The following is a 9,568-nucleotide window of genomic DNA, read 5'->3' as shown; positions in this document are numbered from 1 at the left end:
ACAAAAATGACAAAAATGACAAAAATGACAAAAATGACAAAAATGACAAAAATGACAAAAATGACAAAAATGACAAAAATGACAAAAATGACAAAAATGACAAAAATGACAAAAATGACAAAAATGACAAAAATGACAAAAATGACAAAAATGACAAAAATGACAAAAATGACAAAAATGACAAAAATGACAAAAATGACAAAAATGACAAAAATGACAAAAATGACAAAAATGACAAAAATGACAAAAATGCCAAAAGTGACAAAAATGACAAAAATGGCAAAAATGACAAAAATGGCAAAAATGACAAAAATGACGAAAATGACAAAAATGACAAAAATGACAAAAATGACAAAAATGACAAAAATGACAAAAATGACAAAAATGACAAAAATGACAAAAATGACAAAAATGACAAAAATGACAAAAATGACAAAAATGACAAAAATGACAAAAATGACAAAAATGACAAAAATGACAAAAATGACAAAAATGACAAAAATGACAAAAATGACAAAAATGACAAAAATGATAAAAATGACAAAAATGACAAAAATGACAAAAATGACAAAAATGACAAAAATGACAAAAATGACAAAAATGACAAAAATGACAAAAATGACAAAAATGACAAAAATGACAAAAATGACAAAAATGACAAAAATGACAAAAATGGCAAAAAATGACAAAAAATGACAAAAATGACAAAAATGACAAAAATGACAAAAATGACAAAAATGACAAAAATGACAAAAATGACAAAAATGACAAAAATGACAAAAATGACCAAAATGACAAAAATGACAAAAATTACAAAAATTACAAAAATGACAATTACAAAAAATTACAAAAATGACAAAAATTACAAAAATGACAAAAATGGCAAAAATGACAAAAATTACAAAAAACGACAAAAAATACAAAAACGACAAAAATGACAAGAATGACAAAATTGACAAAATCGGAAATAAGACAAAAAAGAATCAGTTTAATTTTTTATTCTAAATATCGCTTGATTTTGAAAAAAAAATCTGACGAATCCAATTCAATAAAGTATCGAAAGTTATGTTAAAATCATTTCTTAAGTGAACTCTCAAAACTGGTTTTCACATCCAGTTTTGAGAGTTCACTTAAGAAATGATTTCCAATTGAAAAGTGATAAACAGGCTCCGTTAGGACTGTTTTGTTTTTCCTTCATCCGATTATGTAACAGTAATGTTACAGCAAGAAAAAAAAACAACACCGACACAGAGGTAAATTCTCATTTGACTGAATGCGTTCGAATAATAATCACAAACAAGACAACCACATTACCGGGTCTGTAGCACCGATAACGATAATGCGACATTGCGTAATAAAAACGGAAACACTCATCCGTTGTTGTTGTATAGAATATCGGCCAAATGAAAAGAACCATGCATGAATTGGTACCGACAAAAAAGCAATATAATCATCATCAGACGGGCACTTTCCCATTTGGCTACCAACTTCTGAGTGCCACCGCAGGGATTTAACATCCGATGACACTATTTTTGTACACTTTTATTTTGGTGTTTTTATTGTTGTTGTTGCTGACTTTTTCCCGTGTATCTATGAAACATTGTCCAAAGAAAATCTCCAATATTCGGCTATTTAATCGGGGAGGGATAATTAAAAAGCAATTAAAATTGTTGGAATTGATCCTCCCCAAATGGGTGCATGCAGTTGGGAAACATCGAGGACACTTGTCGGGTGCTGTTTTGGGGCTTCGTAGAATTGACAGTTTTTTCTACGATAGGTTTGTAAAATTTGGACATTGGCTAGATGCTTGAGATTGACCCTTTGAAAAATTAAACCATGCCTGTTAATTTAGTCTTTGTTGATGCACAATAGCATACATAAGACAAATTCAACCGATATAACTGAAAATTTTGGAGAAAGTTGAGGTATTACAACAATAACTCACATCGACAGTTGATTATAGTTTATTATAATTCACAACCTTACACTACAGTGAGTTGAGAGAACAGCTGTTGGAAAAAGGTGAGTTGGGAGGACAGCCTTACCTTTGCGAGTCGAGAGAATAGCAAAAGAGAACAGTGAGTCGAATGGACAGCTGTTTAAAAAAGAGCAAGTTGAGAGAACAACCCTACCTTTGGGAGTCGGGGGGACAGCAAAGAAGAACAGCGTGTTGAGAGAACATCTGTTGACAAAAGGCGAGTTGGAAGGACAGCCTAACCTTTGCAAGTCGGGAGGACAGCAAAGAAGAACAGTGAGTTGAGAGAACAGCTGTTGGAAAAAGGTGAGTTGAGAGAACAGCTGTTGACAAAAGGCGAGTTGGGAGGACAGCAAAGAAGAACAGTGAGTCGAGAGGACAGCTGTTAAAAAGAGAACAAGTTGTGAGAACAACCCTACCTTTGCGAGTCGGGAGAACAGCAAAGATGAACAATGAGTTGAGAGAACCGCTGTTGGAAAAAAGCGAGTTGGGAGGACAGCCTAACCTTTTGCGAGTCGAGAGGACAGCAAAGAAGAACAGTGAGTCGAGACCACAGCTGTTAGAAAAAAGCAAGTTGTGAGAACAGCCTTACTTTTGCGAGTCAGGGGACGGCAAAGAAGAACAGTGAGTTGAGAACACAACTGTTGGGAAAAAGGTGAGTCGGGAGAACAGCCTTACCTTTGCGAGTCGAGAGGTCAGCAAAGAAAAACAGCGAGTTGAGAGAACAGCTGTTGGAAAAAAGCGAGTTGGGTGGATAGCAAAGAAAAACAGTGAGTCGAGAGGACAGCTGTTAAAAAAAGAGCAAGTTGTGAGAACAACCCTACCTTTGCGAGTCGAGAAGACAGCAAAGAAGAACAGCAAATTGATAGAACAGCTGTTTGGAAAAGGCGAGTTAGGAGGAAAGCCTTACCTTTGCGAGTCAGGAGGACAGCAAAGAAGAACATTGAGTTGAGAGAACAGCTGTTAACAAAAGGCGAGTTGGGAGGACAGCCTTACTTCTGCAAGTCGGGAAGACGGCAAAGAAGAACAGTGAGTTAAAAAAAACCTGTTGGAAAAAAGGTAATCGGGAGGACAGCCTTACCTTTTCGAGTCGAAAGGACAGCAAATTGGAACAACCAGTTGAGAGAACAGCTGTTGATAAAAGGCGAGTTGGGAGGACAGCCTAACCTTTGCGAGTCCAGAGGAAGCAAAGAAAAACAGTGAGTTGAGAGATTAGCTGTTGGAAAAAGGTGAGTTGGGAGGACAGCTTTACCTTTCAAGTCAGGAGGACAACAAAGAAGAACAGTGAGTAGAAAGGACAGCTGTATAAAAGCGAGCAAGTTGAGAGAACAACCCTACCTTTGCGAGTCGGGAGGACAGCAAAGAAGAACAGCGAGTTGAGAGAACTTCTGTTTACAAAAGGCGAGTTGGAAGGACAGCCTAACCTTTGCAAGTCGGGAGGACAGCAAAGAAGAACAGTGAGTTGAGAGAACAGCTGTTGAAAAAAGGTGAGTTGAGAGGACAGTCTTACCTTTGCGAGTCGGGAGGACAGCAAAGAAGAACAGCGAGTTGAGAAAACAGCTGTTGACATAAGGCGAGTTGGGAGGACAGCCTAACCTTTGCGAGTCAAGAGGACAGCAAAGAAGAACACTGAGTCGAAGGGAAAGCTGTTAAAAAAAGAGCAAGTTGTGAGAACTACCCTACCTTTGCGAGTCGGGAGGACAGCAAATAAGAACAGTGAGTTGAGAGAACAGCTGTTGGAAAATGGTGAGTTGGGAGGACAGTCTCACCTTTGCGAGTCGGGAGAACAGCAAAGAAGAACAGTGAGTCGAGAGAACAGCTGATAAAAAAAGAACAAGTTGTGAGAACAATCCTAACTTTGCGAGTCTGGAGGACTGCAAAGAAGAACAGCGAGTTGAGAGAACAGCTGTTGACAACAGGCGAGTTGGGAGGACTGCCTAACCTTTGCGAGTCGTGAGGACAGCAAAAAAGAACAGTGAGTTGAGAGAACTGCTGTTGTAAAAGGACGAGTTGGGAGGACAGCCTAACCTTTGCGAGTCGGAAGGACAGCAAAGAAGAACAGTGAGTCGAGAGGATAGCTGTTAAAAAAAAGAGCAAGTTGTGAGAACAACCCTACTTTTGCGAGTCAGGAGAACAGCAAAGAAGAACAATGAGTTGAGATAACAGCTGTTGGAAAAAAGCGAGTTGTGAGGACAGCCTAACCTTTGCGAGTCGAGAGGACAGCAAAGAAGAACAGTAAGTTGAGAGAACAGCTGTTAGGAAAAGGCGAGTCGGGAGGACAGCAAATAAGAGCAGTGAGTTGAGAGAACAGCTGTTGACAAAAAACGAGTTGGAAGGACAGCAAAGAAGGACAGTGAGTCGAGAGGACAGCTGTTAAAAAAGATCAAGTTGTGAGAACAACCCTTCCTTTGCGATTCGGGAGGACAGCAAAGAAGAACAGCGAGTTGAGAGAACAGCTGTTAACAAAAGGCGAGTTGTGAGGACAGCCTTACTTCTGCAAGTCGGGCGGACGGCAAAGAATAACAGTGAGTTAAGAAAACAGCTGTTGAAAAAAAGATGAGTCGGGAGGACAGCCTTACCTTTGCGAGTCGAGAGGACAGCACATGAGAACAGCAAGTTGAAAGGACAGCTGTTAAGAAAAGGTGAGTTGGGAGGACAGCCTAACCTTTGCGAGTCGGGAGGACAGTAAAGGAGAACATTGAGCTGAGAGAACAGCTGTTGGAAAAAGGCGAGTTGGGTGAACAGCAAATAAGATCAGTCCGTAGGGAGGACAGCTGGTAAAAAGAGCAAGTTGTAAGAACAGCCTTGCTTTTGCGAGTTGAAGGACGGCAAAGAAGAACAGTGAGTTAGTAAGAGGAGAGTTGCCTGTTGCAAAAAAGGCAAGTCGGGGGGACAGCAAAGAAGAACAGAGAGTTGAGAGGACAGCTGTGTGAAAAATGGCGAGTTATGAAAAAAGGCTTACCTTTGCGAGTCGGGAGGACCACAAAGAACAACATCAAGTTCAGAGGACGTCCGTGGGATAAGGAATGAAAATGAAAAATAAACATAAACAAAGCCTGCGCCGCGACGCTTCGTTTTCACTTTGGGCATGGTGACTATGTTTACGAAGAAAAAACTTTACTAATACATTTGCACATTTTCTTTCTAATCACCTTTCTTTCCACCAAATTGTATGTTATACACATCATAAGCAGATCAATAAAACACCGGATTTGTGTGGGTGCAATCATCAGGACCCTCTGGTGTTCTCTTTAATGATTAGAGAGAAAGGTAGATCGCAGTAAAACTGTAAAATACCGAGCGCCATATGATATTTTATTGAAAGCGTTTTGAGCATTTATGGTGTTCTTTATAAAGAAAAAGTATATTATAAATTAATTTCCAAAAAAGATTAATATTTTTGTTATTCAGATTTCATTTTATCCCTATTATTCAATTATCAATTTAACATTCACAATATATGGAACTTGGACGAAAGACCAAACAAAAAATTGGATGGGTAGAGATGATCACAGGCATTTCTAAGTCCGTTGCTCAAATACTGGCAGAAAAACATTAACAAAACAACAATTTTCGTTCTTGAATATAAAGGGATCTTAACATGATCGACATGAGATTCTCATCGACATGACTTGACATGAGTTCTCGACAAGAGTTCTCTACATGAGTTCTCGGGGAAAATTATATCTGTGAATTGTCTGGAAAAGTCTGAGAAGACTATTTTCAGAAATTTCATATAGAAATCATGGCAAACATCGCTAAATTGAGTCATTTAAGCTCGAAATTAGCAATCCACAATATCAAAGTTAGATTAGGTTTAGAAATCCTATATCAGTGGTATCTTAATTGAATTTAGAAAAAAAAAATATAATTTAGAATATAATTTTTGACGAGATATTTTCGAAAATCTGTATACCTAGTATTGATTTTTTTCAAATCTTTAAAGTTTTAAATCCGCGAAATTATGATTTTTTCTGGGATTAAAACAATCATGCTAAACATATTAATGAAATGAACTAAAACGTAACTTCAAATTGAAAAAAAAAAACAATTTTTTCGCCGTTTGTTAGATTTTTTTCTAAATAAAATAAAAGGAAAGCAAATGGTGGCTATTAAGAAAGGGAAAAATATGGATAAGCTTTTGATACAATGTAGTACCCTTCCAAAGGCGATAAAGTAACTTATCGTTGTTCAGTCAGCCGCTCATTGATGGTGGTTTTGCTAAAGGATAATAGCGGGGAAGTTTACCTGAGATTCAAGAAATTATGATCTAGAACTTTCACGAAATTTGCTTAAAAATCAGTGAATTTTGTAATTCTTTTGTGATTTTCTCAACGTCCAGTCTCAAACGGGGTTTCAAACTTAGAACTTCTTGAAAGATTTAAATTATTTCAAAATATTCATAAAAACTAACTAAGACTTAATTACCTGATCAATTTCGGATGAGTTTGTCCGTTTTGTATTTTAAAAGTTGTGTTGAACTTCCCTTTGAACTTTACAGATAAATAATGTATGAGTTCTTGTTTTCTTTCCTTTTTTAACACTAACATGTCATTCGTTAAGGCAGAAACACAATACAGCGTCGGTCGTCGCGTCACGTCAGCGGTCAACGCTGTCGATAAGTACTAAAACGCGGACGCGACGCACCCGACGATTTTTGCATCACAATTCAGCTTCAAGAGACATCTTAGATGTCTCTTGACGCTGAATTGTGATGCAAAAATCGTCGGGTGCGTCGCGTCCGCGTTTTAGTACTTATCGACAGCGTTGACCGCTGACGTGACGCGACGACCGACGCTGTATTGTGTTTCTGCCTTTACTTTTTTAAGGCTTTTAAAAAATGAGAAAAGACCAACCAGCCCACATTCTTTTAAACCTGAACGGCGAAAAGGCGAATGTTAAAAATTAAATTTCCTCAAAGTTAATCACTGCTTCTCTCGAATACTATTCTTTGGGTTCCATTAATTTCTTTTATTGAATGCAGAATAGTTGCAAACTTATTAAAATGTTTAATTTATGAAGTATTTCAGCTGAAAATATTCTCACATTCATATACACTGTCAACGTTTTTGAAGAAGTTTTTTGAATTCAAGGACTTTTCCTTCAATTCAAACATAATTATTCGAATAAGAAAAGCGGTTTGCCTCATTCAAATATGTTAATTCCTTAGATTTGGAAGCAATTATCTGAAATCATATAAGGGTTAAGAATCAAAAACAAAAGTCTAGATGGCAAAATATCGAAGGCAGAAAAAAAATTATTCAAACGCTTTGACTCCACTTACCATATTTTTCATAAATCAGTGAAAAGTGTTTGTTCAGCAGTTGATCCTTATTTGTCATACTCTTTCATTTAATCTTTTTTGAGATTCTGGCTCGAAAAGTTTTTTAAGTGGTGCGTAAATCCAGTACCTAGTAAAGGAAATTTTGAAAAAAAAATCGACACATTATTCCTCTAATTCCATTAATAATGGAGATCTATTCTAGAGTCTATATTGAAAATACCTGATCGAATACAATGTCATGGTTTTGAACCGGAATAATAATCCATTTTTTTCATAGTCAAATCAACACTGAAAGATTTTGCGTTTTCCAGTTAACGCAACTAAAAAAAATAGTATTTTCATGTCTGCAAGTTAACTCACAGAGAACAGACGTACAAGCTCGAACAAAAAATCGTCAAAAAAGTGTGTAAAATTTCAAATGCTATCACCAAAAAAATACGTTAGAAATTGACTACAAACAGTGCCATCTATTGCGCCGTTCAAAAGTCAACTTTAAAGTGTCCAGTTTTCGAAAAGTCGTAATAGTTTATGAACTCCCAAAAAATCGATGCAATGTCTCAGAAAATGGACGTGTTCAATTTATTGGTAAATAAATGAAATCAGAGTTACTTTTAACTGGGCGAAAATTCACTTTTTTTATTTTTGCACTACTATAACAGTTAAGATAACTAACAGCTTTGGTATAAGTTTTCGCACTTCTTGAACAGTAATTTATGTTAAAAAATGCATCACCTATGTCCAGTCAAATACAAGAACATTCTTGACGATCAGTCTCAGCCAGCAGTACTGATTCTAGGCATCTCAAAGCGGGTTACTTTAACATATCACTTTAGCATCCAGTTGTTTTAAACTTTGTATTTCTAACAAATTTGAAGGAAAAAGATAATAACTGTTATGATTATTTTTTTCATGCAACATGATGAACGTATTACGAAACTTCAACAGCGATTTTCTTGAAGCATGCTAAGCAGTTCATACGACCTATAGAAAACGGACTGAAACTTAGTCAGTCTTGTTTGGACAGTTCTCTTTGGTGTGTTTGGAGACATCTGGTGGCCCAGCCATAAAACAAAAAATGGTTCAAAAAGGGTGTTGGGGTTTTTACACAAGTTTCGTGGGCTAGCTTGTACGTCTGTTCTCTGTGGTTAACTTAAAATTTAGCGAGAAAATTGATTGGCTAATCAAAAGTTCGCAAACTACCTACATTAATTAGCGATCAGTCGAATAGCGTCCTTGCTCCAGACAACTGCTATCTTGCCAATTTTTTTCGTCCTAAATTATGCGAAGTAGGTTCAAAAATGTATCGGGTTGGCCTACAAAACTGGCTCTTTACATAGCCATACAGCTTAAAACGTTCTTGAACTCTCTCTCTCAAAAATACATATCAACCGCAAAACCGGGAAAAATTATGTTGGAAATAAGTCGGAATTCACCGATTGGTGACGGAAGGCTCAAACAATTCCGCAAATTGCCACATTGTTCACATTTTCCTAAACATTCCACAATGGTAACCTCGAAAAAGCGTTTGGTTCATCCCTACAGCTTTTGAAATCGGGACAAGGAAGGGGTGTGATGGCCAATCTCATCCCAAACGAAAGACATGCGGGGCGCAACGAGTTGTACGACGAATGTTGGTAGGTAGGTACCTATCCAATCGAGGATCATATCCGGCGGAAATAAAAACATAATTGTGAGCCTGTGTCTGTGTGTGTTTCTGCCGGTGTATGTGTGTATGTGAGTGGCCACAGCACCGCAAATCCGATTGTGGGATCATCGTAAGCCAAATGAAAATAAAACAATATTCCCTCGAGGACCTTCGCTGGTGAACGGATGTTGTTACTGGTTCCACACAAAAACACACACACACACGCGGGATCGAAAAATAAAACAACACACGATTGGGCAACAGGCGTGCAAATTATCAGAACATTGTTATTTCCGGGTTTTGTTAATGGAATCGATGTTCGTGATTGGCTTTTGGGTTACAGCAGCAATCGGACACAAAGTTGCTTGACGGAAGCGTTACCTAGTTTGGAAACGGATCCAACTTTAAATGAAATTTTTTTCACTAGGGCTCAACCAAATTCTAGTCTTAGATGTCTATGCTTTTACAATCAGAACCCGATCATCATAATATGCTGAAAATAAACATTGCAAAATAATAAAACGAAACAGCATCAATGAATAATACATAAACACCATAAAAAGAAAGTTAAATCTTTGGTTAAATCATTTCCGTTCTCCTGCGTTAAACAAATGCACTAAAATGTTAAAAGAATTTAATATGATCAGAAATTAAGAAGTTCTAT

Source organism: Uranotaenia lowii, chromosome 3, assembly GCF_029784155.1.
Source record: "Uranotaenia lowii strain MFRU-FL chromosome 3, ASM2978415v1, whole genome shotgun sequence".
NCBI lineage: Eukaryota > Metazoa > Arthropoda > Insecta > Diptera > Culicidae > Uranotaenia > Uranotaenia lowii.
This window is presented reverse-complemented; position numbering follows the sequence as displayed.